A 16,608-nucleotide genomic window follows, 5' to 3' on the forward strand; every position below is an offset into this window, starting at 1 on the left:
GGTACAAGGCAGTCGGATTTCCAGCTACTTTATTGTTGCATCTACAGCCTTATTAGCGGCTGATGGAGCTGGCACCCATGTTTCTGCGCTGTGGGCACAAACAGTAGCCAGCCGTTTTTAGCGGAGCCAAGATATGGGATTAGCACTTTGATTATATGCTTTGATGCTGGAACTAATGCTGGACAAACATCAGAAGATCCAGAGGTGGTGCTGGAAAATGTGAAGCTAGACATTAACTCAAGCTCAATGCTACACGTAGAGCGCCCTTCTTATCTGCATAGGTTGCATCAATCCTGGGTCTTTTGTCAGACCAGTTGCAGGATCTTTGGGCATGGGGGAAACACAGGGCTTTTCCCACTTTTAGAAGCAGGGCCTTTCTGGAGAACAAGGGCATTATGGACAAATAGTAGTGGCAAGTGATGAGAGGTGGCTTACACCACTAGGTCCTTGTGATACATGTGCTGATACTAAGTCATGCATGTAGCGAGTAACTTGGAAATCCTCGCAGACTGAAACACACCCTGAAGCCTAAAGACCCTTAGGAACATAGGACTAGAACGGCCCCTCTAGGCTATTTGAGTCCAGTTCACAGACAACTGTTAACCAAAGGAATGCCTCAAACCCCCACTTCAACCCCTCACCCACAACTGGTTTAAGAGCTGAAATACCAAGAACACATATAACATGCCACAGGTGAACGCTGGGGAGGTGAGGGCACTGCCAATGCGCCACCACTCATCTTATGAATGGCAAGAAACTAATGAACCTGAATGATAAAAAGAAGGTGAATATGGCTGCATGCAGGAGTCATGTCATGTTATTGGTCAGCCACTTCTGTTCTTTGATCCACATGACAGAGGCAGGTCAGTGCCTCCAAAGGCTCATTTAGGTGGCCCTCCGCATGAGCCTGGGACTCACCATCGGCAAGCCACACTCACTGTCCTCCAGCACACCCAAGCCTGGTCTATATTAGACAGAGCTTATGGCCTGGCTGCCTCTGAGCAGCTCTAAGTGCTGAGTGCCATCTCCTCCCGGATGAAGATGCATGACCAGTCCTACGCAAGGGAGAATGATTAATGGGCACAACATGCTTTTCAAAGTCCTATGAAATTCACTCAGAGTTTGGCCAAACTCTGTAGAGGCATGTAGATATAGCTGAAGAGCAAAGTAAAACTTAAGCCAGGATGAGGAAGAAAACAGCTTTAAGTTGCTATAAATCAAAGGACCCTAGTTTCTGGAGCAACTCGACAAGAGGTTGATCAGGAAGTGAAGTGTCCTAGACATTTTGGGACATGGTTGCGGAGGGGAGTCATCTGTGCCGTTCTCAGATGCAGTGTTGCTAACTCTTATGATTTTTGGCATTGTCCTTAAAGTCTGCACTTCGGGAATGTGTGGCAGCAGCCACCAGGCAAGCTGCTTGCCCAGAGCAGCCAGGACTTTGCATCCCTGAGGCCAGTACCACTGATTGTCCCCCTTCCCTCCCCTTCCTCCTCTGGTCTACCCCTCGCCCCCAGCATGATTTAGCACAGGGCTCTGCACTGTCCCCTTGCAGGTTTTGCTGGTAACCTGCTAGTTACCTCTCTATTCATCTATACCCACCTCACAGGAGTTTTGTAAAATTACAGTCAATAAAAGCTGATCAAGTGTTTTGGAAACACTTGTCCAAATGATCCCTTTCTTACGGGTTATTATGCGGAGTGCGTGGATTCAAGATGCTGATACATTAGTTAAAGCAGAGCTGGCCAAAATTTTCTGACCTACAAAAAAACTTATTAGAGGCCAACAATGAAACATTTTGTAAATACAGTTTGGTTTTGGTAAACTGCTTGTGTAGAAGATCATGCAAAAGAAAAAAAATCAAAATGTTTCGGTTTTGACATTTTTGAAACAAGGCATTTCATTTTTTAAAATCCGAAATAACAGATTACTTCAAAATTCCCTTCCATTTTATTGAAAAAAAAATTCATAATACTTGGAATCAAAAACAAAGTCTTTTCCTCTGAGTTGTAATGAAATATTTTGGTCCCCTCTGGTGAAATATTTCAGTCTCCTCTGGACAAAGTTGGGGGCAAAGCTAACTTTTTGGAAGATGGGATTTTTTTTTCCCCACCTTGGTTTTCCAGAATTGCCAATCAGTTGCAGAATCGGTTACTCACCCATCTCTAACCTGAAGGCAGGTTTTCACTGTAGAGCGAGCCAGATCTAACTCAGATGTCCCTGTCCTATTTCATCTCCATACGCATAAACCACTCATCTGCATATGGTAGTGCTTTCCATCCTGGCTGGGTTATGGGTTAGCGCCAGGCTCTACTTTCGCTTGAGCTTGATGCAATGAGAATGCAGACCCAACCACACAATGCTCTTAGTCCTCCAAGGCTTCTCCACAATTATCCCATATTCCCCGAACGACAGCCAAGTTCTCCCACAATTCACTGGGATACAACCGTGCAGCCCAGAAATCTCAGCAACATCATATCAGCAAAGCCGCAGTTACTCACATATGTCTTTGCAGTGTAGCTCCTCGCACCCAGATGCCAGTCACCTGGACTAAATGCAGCAAAGATAGTGTGTCTGCAAGAGCCTACTATTATTGACAGTAGAAATACAGGAGTGGCTCCTTAGCTGAAGAAGGTCAATATAGCTCTAGTTATTTGCTGGAGTTATGCTGCTTTCCGCCAGCTAAGGATAGGACGGCTGGCATTTATATTCCTCCATATCAGCAATAGCATCAAATGATGAAAGAATTTATGCTTGCAAAGAGATGTTTCCAGGAGAAATGGCTTTGAAGTTCCTATACTGCATCTAGAAGAGCATACCGTTATTCATCAAGGCCTTCTTATTATTTCTGGGGCACTGTGTCAACAAACCCATTTTTCTCAGAACTGGACAAAAACTCAGATGGCAATTCCATAAATGAAGACAGATGAAGTGACATTTAATAGAAGAAATGCTGAGAGACTGGTTGTGTGGTTTTTTTCTGGTTTGATACCTTTAACTGTCTGTTTTTAAGGCATGTTTTCAGCTTCATAATGAAAAGGTTGGTTAGGATTGTCTTCTGATATCGATGGAAGAAATTGCTAAGGCCACACCCCCATAGCTGGTAAATCAGTGCAGATCTTATTCTTTTACTCTTCAGCATTAAGTGATAACTGCGTCCCGGATGATAAATTAAGATCCAAAACAGCCATAATTACAGCCTCGGAGAGCGTACAATTGCAGTTAGGCAGGAAACGTTTTTCCCCAGCTCTGCAGCAATATTAACGCTTTTTTTTTTTTTCTTTAGGTTTTCCACATCCCACACGGGGATGAAAAATCAAAAATCTCAAAAAAAAATTAAGCAAATTGATCCCCTGAAAAAAACATGTATCATATCACTTGAAAATTTTCATTCCTATAAGACACATTTAACTTCAGATTTCAAATAATAAAAAGTATTGGAGCACAAAACAAGGTTTTGCATTTTGAACAATTTTTTCCCCAAACAAAGTGACTTGCTGGAACCGACCATTTTCAGAATATTTTGGTGTTTTCCAGCATAAGACACAGCATGAGAAAAAAATTACCAGTCCAGCTCATCCCATGATCTAAACAGGACCCCATGAACCACAAAACAGAATTCGTATTGAGAAGGTTTCTCCACAGATGTCCCTTGAGACATTCATGAATTTAAACCAAAAATCACTACTCCTACCTCCTTTGCAAGTGGTTAATGGAGAATTCCCATTTACAATGCACATTTCAATGGTGTTCTGCTTTTTGTACTTTATAAAGTCTTTGTTCTTATATATTTCCCTTAATGTTTGCTGTCTTCGCTCCCAATAAATGTAAATATGGATCCATTTGTCCTTCTCTCTACTTCTATACAATGCAGTAAAATCCACCCCCCCCCATAATTTAGTAACCCAAGCTGCATTCAGAGCAGTCATTTCAACTGAAGCATAAGATACTGTCATCTTGACCTCAATGAACTAATTTTCTGCCAGTTTCTTAATTCCTCTTTTAATTGCCCTGTCACATTGCTTTGGCATTATTAGTAGACGGGGCTCTTTTATTACAAAAGACCTCCTTTCAAAGGTTACATGCATCATAAGGGCTGCTTTTGGTTAATACTAGGTGTTGGGAAATGTTATCTAACCAGGAATAATAAGATGAAATTAAAAAGAGGAAAACTGAGAAGGAAAATCAGGAAGTGTCAAGACCTGGTAAGCTGTGGAATAGTCTCCCAGGGGGAACAGTGAAAAGCCTGGTGCTCAAGTCATTGCAAATGAGACCTGATGAAGAATGAGCTGGATGGGAAAACGTAACTCTCTTCCCCTAACCTCTATGATATACTCCAGCACTCAGACACTTGTCCTTGTCCATTAGAAGTCCAAGCCTGGAAGGTCAGGTATGCTTAGGTCGGCACTGATGTACATCTGCAGATGTGCGTGGAGAAGAGCATGCATAATGCCGGCCCAGTTCATGTTATTTCTTTTAGCTCTCCAGAAGTGCAGGGCCTTGTAAAACTTCTCGGGCCATTTATACAGGGGAAGAAACGCCAGTTCTGTCAGACTCTTCCATGGTGTCACAGACACTTCCAGGCATTCGGCTTTGATTTTCATCCTCTTCTTTTCATCCTTGTTTTGCAGTTACGTAGCATTTCCCAGTGCCCCCTTCCCATGCTTCCTAGTTCAAACTGGTGAAAAACACACCAAAAGAGTGATCCCTTGGTGTAACTCCAGTGCTCCCAACTCTGGGCTAATCCAGAGACAAGGCAGATAACACGAAACATGTTCAAATTGTGCTATGTGGGGGTCCAACATGAGATTTAGGAGAGGGTTACCTGAACTATCCCTCACTTCAGAACTGAACTTGCCACCACCTTACACCAATCTGCTCTTAAATCATGGATGGTCGAATTGTGATCTGGACCCTAAACTCATTGCACATCCCCTTTACTCATTCCCTGAACCAATCTTCTTCTTAAACATTTTACTTTGTCGGCCTGCCTGTTCCAGCCGAGAGGTGGTCCATTATCTGAACAGAGTGCTGAAGGCACATTCAATGGGGAAGAATGGTCCAAGGGGATGAGATCAGCTCAGCCACGTTGGCAGAAAGACCTCAAATTACAAATTATGTTTTTATAGTGTCCTTCCTTTAATGTTTATATGGGGACTCCTCTATAGCACTGCGGTCCGTACAGAGCAGTGATAGTACCGTATGCTAATAACCACCAGTGATTACTACAGGATGTTGCGGCTCTATAAGCCTTTCATCTAAGGATTGTAAACCACCTCACCCACAAGTAAAGGACCCATACCCGAAACTCCATGAACACCCTTGTAAAAGAAGTGGGGTGGGGGGCACTGCCAGTGCCCTACCATTACAATGACAGGGAATTAGTTTGGGTAATAAATGTTTCCAAGATCCTAGGAAAAGGATCTGATCTAGGGAAAAAGTTTTTACCTGATCCTAGTTTTGATGACTGATATGACCCTGAGCAAGACAGCAAGACCTCTGGGTTTCTTATACCCGCATATGTATCACAGCACACTCCATACAAATCCACCCAACCTAGGTTGGATATCTATATTTTGCTTCTCAAAGTTGTCCCTGCAGTGCGGACTGGTACGTGGGTGGACATGTCACTGATGCCCCGATGCAATTCTCCCAGTGACTTGAGATGAAAATGCCCTTGTGTATAAAATTAATGGACTCTTCTTCTCTTGATGTTCTTAACACAGGGGTGAGCAATTATTTCGGGCAGAGGGCCGCTTACTGAGTTTTGGCAAGCCATCGAGGGCCACATGACAGGCAGCCAGGGGCAGATAAAATGTTAATTTTCTAAATATTTTAGAATGGCGTGGAGGGCTGCATTATGTCCGCCCCTGTCTTAACAAGTCTGGAAGAAAACTCACATTGAGACTTGGCTAACTGCTCCTTCTTCTCCCAGTGGAGCGACTATGGCCAGTTGACAAGTTCAAAGATAAAACTTGTCAGCTCGAGCTTATTATTCTGCCTGATTTAATGATTCCATTTGTACTTGGCAGGGCTTGCCTGTCTAAAACAGAAGGAACCAATAACACAGCAGGAGGACAGGAGCTCTGGAAAATGAATAGAGAAAGTCTGGTGATCCTGCCAGGGCAACTTGTGGTAGTATTCAAACCAGGTACAAGATGGGGTCTTACCAAGAGCTAATTTAGATAAGCCTCACTGAGCAATTATGCAATATGGATTCTTATTTACATCTCAGGACCCCTTCCCAGAAATCTTTCAGTGACTCCTGCTCTGCTGTCACAATAGGGATGAGTGAACGAGGTTATTTAAAACAACCCATCCCACTCCCTAACCCACTATAAAACCAAAATCAAATCCAAATGTTGAATGGGGGGAGGGGGTGTGAAATGGTCTAGATACTTTTCTTCCCTCCTGAAATTACTTTCCATTTGCATCCAGAATCAGAATAGAAGGCACCAAAATGGTGTGAGGAGCAGTGACTTTTCCTTTTATCATCATTGAGTTATTCAGCGTTGTGTGCAATTTATTGTCAGGGCAGAAATCTTGCAAGAAAGTGTATTTGCATACAACTTCCAGCCCAATATCCCAACTTCAAATGGACAGCAGAGGTTGAGAGAAATCTCCCGCCTTTGCATGACTCTCTGAACAGAATACATCCTCCAACATTTTTTACAACGGGCTCTGCCCTCTCTCTTCTCTCACATGTTGAGTTTTTGTTTCAGTCAGATCTGCCAGCATAGCTTCACCTCCAAAATACAGACAACTTGTACTCCCAGGCACCAGGACAAAGCAAAACACCCAACCTGTCTCATTATTTCTTGTACTTTTCTAGCCTTCGTTGCTATAAGGTCTGCTACCTTCCAACCTTTAATATCATAGCATCGTAGAAAATGAGGGTTGGAAGGGGCCATCTCCAGGTAGTTCAACCCCCTGCTCAAAGCAGGACCATCCTAATTAGATCAACCCAGCCAAGACTGTGTTTAGCTGGGTCTTAAAAAAAACCCTCCAAGGATGGAGCTTCAACCACCTCTCTGGGGAGCCTGTTCCAGTGCTTTACTACCCTCCTCACGAGAAAGCTTTTCCTAATATTGAAACTACACTTCCCTTGCTGCAAGTTGAGCCCATTGCTCCTTGTCCTGTCGTCTGCCACCGCTGAGAACAGTCCAACTCCATCCTCTTTCGAACCCCCCTGCAGGGAGTTGAAGGCTGCTATGTTCATCTTCTCAGCACCTCTGGAGGTTGGACAGTGCTATCATTCCCCTATTACAGATGGGCAGCTCGGGTACAAAGATGCTAATGCCCCAATCCTCAGAGTTAGTTAGGCACCTACATCCAGAGGAGGAACTAGTGAGTTTGATGCCCTGAGCAGAAATCCCAAAGAGAAGGGAAGGGGCAGGGTGTCGGTCTTACCTGCTTTGGAGACCCAGAGAGCCTGGCTGCTGCAATGATGCTGTTGTCGTGGCATGATGCCCCCATACCCAGGCTGCCTCCGCTGAGGTGCAGGCTCCCTGGAAGCTGTCATTCTGGCACCCTTTTTGAACCCACCTCCAGTGACACTACAGCCTAAGACCTAGTCCAGTGCCCAACTCCCGCTGATTTCAGTGGGTCTAAGGGACTTACCCACCAGCCCATGGGATCTGCTCATAAAACAAAACTAACTGCTTACTTATATTCACAACTGCTCCAAACCATCCGGAGGTTCCCCGTTTCCTACTGACTAGACACCATTTAAGGCCTCCTCTTTTTGACGCACGTTTGCCAAGGCCAGACCCCCGCTTCAGCCGATCCCATCAGACACACAGCTGATTATTTCTCAAGGCTACCGCAAACCTCCCTGTTCCCCACTCCCCTGTGTGTGCCTGATGCTCTTTCTTTCTTAACCAGTTTCTGGGCTGGCTAATAACAGATGTGCATCTGTGTTGGGTGCTATCCATTGAACAATCTCAGACCAAGATGGGGCAGTTTGTGCTCTCTATTAAACGGTGCTCTTACTTACCACAAAAAGCAATATGTGGAGTGAACTGACTGTGACACCATTTTTCACGGCAGTGAATTTTATAGGATTTCAAGGCTGGAAGTTATCATTATGGTCACAGGATTATTAAAGAGGAGACTGGTGGGGCCCTTGATTTCCAATCCTGTCTATAGTAGGCAGCCATGCCACATATTACTGTTCATTATGCTCCATCCTAAATCAAGGTGCATCGTTGTCTCCACCAGATGACAGGAAGGCTATTGAACTTCACTGCTGTAATGTTTTAGACTTCTTCTCCTAATTTCCAGACTAGATGAATTCATGGCCTATGGACATGCATCTGTCCAACACTGCCTTTTAGCTTAAATCACTCTTCTCCAGCTGAGAAGATAGCAGATGCAGATAGCACCCTGGGGTTTTATCCCCTTAATGTGCTCTTAGACAGCAATCGTACCCCATCTCAGCCCTGGTTTTGTTAGACTAAATGAGTCAAGCACTCTCTCTCAGTCCCTGGGTGGGACCTCCTGAATATCACAGTCTCTTAGCATTTTAACTATTGATTTCTGCACCAGATCCAGTGGCTTGGGTTGAGCGGTAGCATGTTATTAGGGTAGCTGTCATTTTTAAAGGTCTACTGGATGGAGGAGTTGCTCCATCCTTGGGACATCTATTAGATTGAGTCCATCCAAAATGGTTCTTGTCTGCTTGTATTGCAACAAGGGGAGGATATAACATACATACAGGGACCCAAAGCTGATTAATATAAGTCATTAAGGCCACTTGAAAACATGGATTATCGATCCTGAGGAATTTCTTGAGACCCAGGATCACATTCCACATTTGGTACGGGCATTACCCTTAACTCAATCACCCCTAGCGCATCCACAGTCACTGGCCATCTGCAGATTTCAAAGCACCTTCCAGAGGAAGATAAGGATCACTAATGCTGTGATATGGATGGGGAAACTGAGGCACACCGCAGGGATTTCACTTGCCAAATGGCTGATTCAGAGCAGAGTTGGGAGTAGAGTGTAGGTTTCTCTGTCTATTCATGTGCCCGCTTACGCCAGCAATAAATTTATCCCTATTAATTATTTGAAAAAGGCCTTAACTGCACAGGCCAGAAAGCTGCTCGTTTCTCAGTTACGGAGGGAGAAAAAATCTGCTAAAGACATGTACAAGTGTTAAACAGCCTAAATATTTCAAACCAATTAGCTGAGGAGCCCTGGGCTCCAACAGTTTGAAACATTGGCTGTTAACAAGCTCTTTGCTTTCAGAAATATTACAGAGCAATTCAGATCTGGTGCTAGGGGCTAGCTAACACTGGCGGCGGCTGAGAAAAAAGACATTCAATTAACTACACCTCATGCTCATTTCCAGATGGGTTGATCCTGTTCCTCTGACTGTACCTTTCACTGGCTTGCCAGCACTTGGAGACTGATTGCATCAAAGGTGCTGTATCAACTACACTATACTACTTAGAAGCAGAAATTTGATGTGCTGGCAGGGATTATCAACTCTTTGCCCCCCGGTACCATCCATACAGAAAAAGATGCTAGATTAAAACCAGGCTGAGAAGTTATGAGAAGCAAGAATGGCATTTGCACTACACATTGCAATCAAAACTATCAGATACAATTGGATTTTGCAGTTACTATAAGAAATTGAATTTCATAGTGTCAACCACATTGGCATGACTATATCGGCTTGGCTCCTTTCCAGCACTGAAATGCATCAAGGGATGGGGAAGAAATAAAATGCATTTGCTCCCTCGTATTTTTCTAGGGAAAGATGTAGGCTTTGTGCACACAATATGAGAAGAGCCATATTAGGTCAGACCAGTGGTCCATCTAGCTCAATATTCTGCCTCCAACAATAGCAGTAGCATAGGCATTAGAGAGAGAATATATATATATGTGCAGGGCATGTCTGGTGTAATCCTTTCCTTCTCTTACCCTCCTGGGCATCAGCTATCATTATTCGATTCAGCCCTGACTGTTCTGCTTAATAGCTATTAAACAGACATGTGTGTCTTCTCCTTTTGAACCTGGCTGGGCTATCTGCATCTACAGCTCCCTGTGGCAAGGAGTTCGATAAGTTAACTCCACGCGGTGTAAAAAAAGACTTCCTCTCATTTCTTTCAACTCTATCTCTGGTTCGTTTCGGTGGATGGCCCCCAGTTCTTATATTCTAGGACTTGATGAATAACACTTCCCTGTTCGCTTGATCAACACCATTCGTGGTTTCATAGACCTCTATCATACCAAGCGTTTTCCTTTCCAAACTGAAGAATTCTAGCCTTTTTAATCCCTCCTGGTGAGACAGCGCCTCTGTAACCCTGACCATCTTGGTGACTCTTTGCTCTCCTTTTTCCTAATTCTACCAGGTCCTGTTTGAGATGTGGAGACCAGAACGTGCAATTTCCATTTCACGCCTGCATCCTCCTCTGAGTCTGATGTCCAAACAAAAGCAAAAAACCTCTGACCAAAAGTAATCTGAGCCTTGTCTTCCAATTCTGGGCATCTGCAAACATTTCTACTTCTTCCGAAAGAAAAAAGGAAGCAGACAAACATGTAAGGTCCCTGCATCCTTAACCACTGCTGAGCTTGGAAACTCTCAGCATCTTTCTTCTTGGCCACAAGATGCACCAGGGGACCAGCAAGAAGGTATTGAGGGCTTTCTTCTCTTGGAGGGTCCCTTGTATAACCATTTACCTCTAACAGTGAGTAGAAAATCACAATGACAATAAGTCATGCACCCTCTTTACTTATTTTGTCCTGGGGGTCTGGCCTGTATGTGGTATGGGATGAAGAGGAATCAAAGGGTATGATTCTCCCAGGACCTGGAGTCCCAGGGAGTTTCAATGAGACTTAGGCTCTGGTCTATGACTTCTTTGAAATGAGAATTTAAGGTCTATGTAGAGCTGTGGCCATAGTCACTGACTTTTATATTTGCCGGGGAGATGGACATGTGGAAAGTTTTATGTATCTGAGGTGACAGCCCTCTTCCCGAGGAGGGCCAGGGCCCTTGGGCCCCATGTACTTGGCATCTCTGGCTGTGGCAGAATTATTCTGGTATCATTGCACTGCTATGGCTATTATTCCAGTATAACTCTCTGTGGGGACATTATTTGGGAATAAAGGTCAAAGTTCACCCAAACCCAGTGGCCCATCACGCTAGTGTTATTAAAATATGCCGAATTCTGCCATCAGTGGTACACAAGGGGCTGGCATCATGTCATGCTTTCAACATCCCAGCCCAACTAACCAGGTACCCACGTGTCAACAAGGGGTGGGTGACCTTCAACACAAGTTTGGAGCAAGGCTCGAAGTCATATGGTTGGAGCTCTAGTGAAACGCCTTTACCGACCTGACTCTGTCCCCACACATATAGGATTAACACAGCCTTCTTCTATTATAGCTTATATATCACTTCCTCCTAGAGTAATGAGAGCAATATAATGACACCTGTCAAGTTATACCAGTCAGTTTTCCCAAGCAGATTTACTAAAGTAGGAGGCAACCTCCAATTTACTACTGATTTCAAGGGTCAATTAGGTGTCTGAACCCCTTGGTTAGTCTTGGCCTTAAGTTACTTAGGCACTTCATATTTTATTTGCATCTTTTGACTCATTATTGGCTCAAATAGAAATCTATTTATCTGAGAGTGAAACTGCCCCTGAGTTTTCGGGCTTTCTTAGTGGCCTCTCCTCCAATTCCAGCATCTACTTCAAACCGAAAGAAAAAGGACTGAACCATCCTCTCATTTCTAAAGCACAGATTTATGGCTCACTGCTGGGGAAGTCAGCCCTGCCATTGTATTCTACCTGGATAAATCAATCTTCGGTGCTATTAATCCAGAACTTCCCCTAATGACTCTTTAAAAGTGCAGTGATAAAGGACATTTGAGCCACTATTTATTGCTTGATTAGCCTTGAAGAGGCCTCATAAAATGACAGACCATTTAGTAGCTTTAGTACAATTTATAGCTGAATATTTTTTTTAATGAGAAACAGGATTTGAATGAAAAACGCAGCTTTGCCATGGGAGAATGTCTTAAGAAGAATGTTAAAAATAAGACTGTTGAATGAATTCAGGGTCATAACCCCTTCTCCGCTGCACCTTTCCTTGCACAGAAGTGCCCTATTAACAATAATGGAAAAAATAAGGAACCTAATTTCTTAAAATGTATCGAATATCTCCCATTATACAATGCAATTACTGTTGTACTTCCATTATTCTTATGAGACAGGCCAAGTTACAGTGGTACCCAAGTGAGATTCAGGAACCAAATTCTAGACCTGGATGGCAGCTGGTTTGGCCTGAGGCTCAGTCCAGAGCGGCCTCGAGGCTCTTCTAAATTACAGCCAGTTGCCACAGCCCCTAAGGAACCATTGAAGCAAGCAAGAGCAGGAATCCAAGGCACATCCCCATTGCCCTGACTCAGCCCCTAGCAAATGGAGAGACACGAGGCAGCACGGCACAGAGCATTCCCCAGTGGCAGGATCACAGCAGACCTAAAGGCAATGATGCACAAGCTGAATATCAGATTACTTCTGAGACTTTCTGGCTTTCGAACTACTGATACCAAAACACAACTTGTCATGACTCTGCTGGCGCGATGAGCGGCTCTTCATGCCGGCTCACTTGATGAGATGCACACGTACATACGGACATCCTTCTCCTTCTTTGCATTGCTGTGGACAGGCTTCTACCACTGCTTTTCCACTCCCTGCCCCCATAACTGCACACACAACTGTGCATTTGTAGTATTTTAATAATGCATACAGCAATTCATAGATTTCATAGACATTAGGGCTGGAAGGGACCTCGAATGATCATCGAGTCCAGCCCCCTGCCCCAGGGGCAGGAAGTCAGCTGGGGTCATAGGATCCCAGCAAGATGAGCATCCAAATGTCTCTTGAAGGTGTTCAAAGTAGGTGCTTGAACCACCACCAGCGGCAGTCTATTCCAGACCTTGGGGGCTCGGACAGTAAAGAAGTTCTTCTTTATGTCCAGCCTGAATCAGTCGTGGTGGACTTTGTGACCGTTGAATCTTATCATCCCTTGGGGCGCTCTGTTAACTCCCCCAAGTTCAGGTAAGAAAGCATGAGCAGCTAAACTCCTAGACAACAGTGAGGTGCTTTTTTCATCCTCAAGGAAATTAAAATATAAACCACTTAGAGGGTGAATCTCCCGCAAGCCCATGCCCTGCCAGGTTCAGAAGAAACTAGTGACTGCTCATGCATTTCAGGGCCATTTCTACATTTCCCAGGGTAGTTGAACACCCCTTCCATTAAGGGGGTCCACAAAGGAGGGTGCTAAAGGGGCTGATTGGGATGTTCTCAGCAGCTAAAGGAGTCCTTTCTGCTATCTAATCCTACGACACCTCAAAGGGATACAGGATGAAGAGAATCTGGGCCCTCGTCTTATTTCCCAACATTTCCCCATGAAACGTCAATGAATTAATGAATGGGCCAACATCTGTTTTCTAAAACCTGGCACTACTCATGCTTGCCACTGCCAGGTTTCCCACTGGTGACATGGCACAGATCCTATACAGATAGTTATTTCCTGTATAGCACCGTTCCTCTGGAGATCTCAGAGCACCTCCACTATAATGTGGCTTCAAGAGAGCAATGGGAGCATAATTTGAGTAGAAGAAACAGAAAGAGGTGAAGGAAGGGCCAAAAGTCTAGGAAGGGGCTAGAAGGAGAAAACAGGGCTCCTGGCTCCCGGTAAGGTGTGTTGTGCATGTGACTGTACTGCCTTTCTGCCATCTACAGGAATTTTTAATAGATTATAATTATGTCAAAATGCACGAGGGAGATGGTATAAAATATCCATTGTGTTGGCTTTAAAAAAAAAAAAATTAATTAAGATAACAACTCTTCTGCGCTTTACTTGATTAGATTCCTGAAAGGCAACAGAATACCGAATGCTTTAATTGCTTATTTACCAGCTGAAAATTCAATTTTAATATTTTAATTTCCTGCCACATTTCTGCCATTTTATAATTATCTGCTTCAAAGGTGCCCAAAGCTATTAAATAATAGCAGCAGTAGCAACAGAAGCCACTACACTCACGTTGTGGCTTTCATCAGAGGATCCCTAGGTGCATTACAAGAGACGAGTGAGCGTCTATGGCCCGTTTTACAAAGGGGCTAGGGAGAAATGGCACCAATCCTAGAGCTGTCTCGAGCCTAGGGGGCTGATCCTGGCATTGTCTCAGCTCTCAGGCTTTCACCCTGCAAATGATGGAGTCTGGACAAACTTCACTGGGGCTCTGCCCTGGTACAGAGGAGACTCTAATCAAGAACCATCCAAGAACATAAATACGGGTTCTTTGCTTGTGGTTTCCTAGTTCAGGATCTCGAGGTTCACTGCTATAGTTCAGTCACACACCCTTGGCAGCTTCTCCTACACGTAGCCTGAACCAGACTAATAGGGCTGACATTTTTCTAGCAGACTTTTTAATGTCAAAAAACACTTTTCTTTCCTAAATGAGGTGGTTTTTGCAGAAAAGGAATTGACATCATTGTCATTTGCTGGACTCCGTGAATTTGTCATGCTCTCCCTCAACAGAACAATTACAGGGACCACAGCGCTTACAGAAAACCTGGCATGGGGAAATCAAAAGTGCCAACGTTTTGAAAATAAGTCATACTTGTGCTGGACCTCCAGCCGCTCTCCCATGGCACGTACGGCTACATTTTCAAAGGACCGTGGCAAACAGTGGGAGGCACTGTCCATAAAACTGCTGGGCATGAAATGCTTGTCAATAAAAAATGCTTTATATAAAAAAAAAAAAAAATTGAAAGGTCTTGAAAAATATCACTCAAGGTAATTTGAGGAATGGGATTTTGGTGTGGGAAGATAAATCCAGTTTCTCAATAGGCTGGGGAGGAAAACCAGCAAGTGGAAAAAGGATGAGAATGCTGATTGCATAAAAATGATGACGGGAAGAATTCTGGAACAGGTAGCAACTGCCAGGGGAATTAGAGGAGGTGGTTTCAGGGAGATTAAATGATATTTTTATTTAATATAAAAGTTGACTGAAGATATAATAGAGTCCTCTTCCCTATGAGAACAAGGGGGCTTGGGAAAAGCCATCCATGTTCTCTGATCAGACCCAGATGGGAGAGCATCAAAGGGCTGAAGGAGCTGATCCTGCAGGGTTTGATCAGGGTGCAGTTTCAATTAGCAACCCCCAAGTTTACCAGAGAGCCATCGGGTTTGAACTGAGTTGCTCTGACAAGCAATCTCCTACAATACAACCTCATGGAAGTTAACTTAACTTCATCTCATCAAAAAAGGTTAGTTAAAATGGAGTTCATTAAGTCAGTGTTGGGTATTGCAGAGTTGCAATACACCAGGGCATGTGAAGGGATTACTTCTGCTTTAATTCCTTCTAAATCAGGACTAGCACCTTCTTTTCTCTGAGTTCAGCAAGTTGGAAACTAAATCTGGGCTCCTGTGCTCTCACAACATGACTTTAGCTGTTTCCACGTTACTGTATAAATTACAGATTCATACAACACAATGGGGGAGGCACTGTTGGTCACGGGAACAGCTTCTGCATTGCACAATGAGTCTGTGTCAGGGGTTGAAAACCCGTGGCCTGCAGGCTGGATCCAGCTCATGGGCCCATGGATACAGTTTGCAGATATGGGGTTTTGGAGGCATTCAATGGAGCGGGGCTTCAACTGTGGGTGCTTTCCCCTATGCCTCCAGCTTCAGGCAGGTCCTAGCACCCACCTTTGCTCATGCCCTGACCTGAGATGGGTCATTCTGGCCCACAGCCAGAAAAAGTTGCCAACCACTGATTTATATGCATTAATAAATTGTGCCCAAAGGGAAAGGCCAGGAAGAAGTGTTGGGATGCTGTTGTTCTTTCCCGGGTTGGAAAGGCCCTACAGATGGGTCCCCAGAGGATCTTGGAGAGAAAATCTCCAATCTCCTTTCCCTTCACCTCAGCAGCAATCTGCTTCACTTCATTACCTCCACTGTAATGGGGCTTCAGCAGAAGGTGACTCATGCCAGACCCGCGATTCGGTTCTCTGCATGTACTTGCAGCTCACATGAGGGTAATGGCATTGCACAAAGCTTGCTGCAGACTGGAACTGCGGTAATGTAGTGTTTAAACAGTGGAAACAGATGGGCGGGTAAGGAGAGGTTGGCTTCACCCCAGCTGGTATGGGGAAGTGCCAACTGTATTTCCTCGAATCAGCCAGACTCGCTATAGTTGAGCCTCTCCCGAGACCGAGGCAGATGGCATTTCTACAAAAATCACAAAGATACGACGGACTGGCATACCTCCCTACTACCCCGGCTATGCTGCCTACTCCACAGGTACTTGGAGGAGGTGAGAAAGAGACTGACTGACAAGCACTACAAACTCCCTTCTGGCAGACACCAGGATGCTTCAAGCCCTGGTTTATACAGTGGCTGCTACAGGGTTGAGTCTGCCCCAAAGGAACAGGACCAATGGGCTTGACTTCCTCATGAACCACAACCAGGGACAAGCTCCCACGGCCTAATGCAATGGCACAAGAAAAGCTGATGTGAAGACATTCAATGTTTCCCAGGGTTTGCACATGCATTGCAAGTCTAAACCATGCACAGTCTAACTACACA

General features: G+C 44.5%; 1 protein-coding gene across 2 annotated transcripts in view; it reads right to left on the bottom strand.

Moving 5' to 3' along the window:
- The window catches only part of CRHR2 (corticotropin releasing hormone receptor 2), a 239,659-nt gene that overhangs the window by 38,610 nt on the left and 184,441 nt on the right, over positions 1-16,608 (bottom strand). The gene's annotated exons all lie outside the window — the stretch shown is intronic.

The sequence above is a fragment of the Alligator mississippiensis genome, chromosome 5 (genome assembly GCF_030867095.1).
Source record: "Alligator mississippiensis isolate rAllMis1 chromosome 5, rAllMis1, whole genome shotgun sequence".
NCBI classification, from domain to species: domain Eukaryota; kingdom Metazoa; phylum Chordata; order Crocodylia; family Alligatoridae; genus Alligator; species Alligator mississippiensis.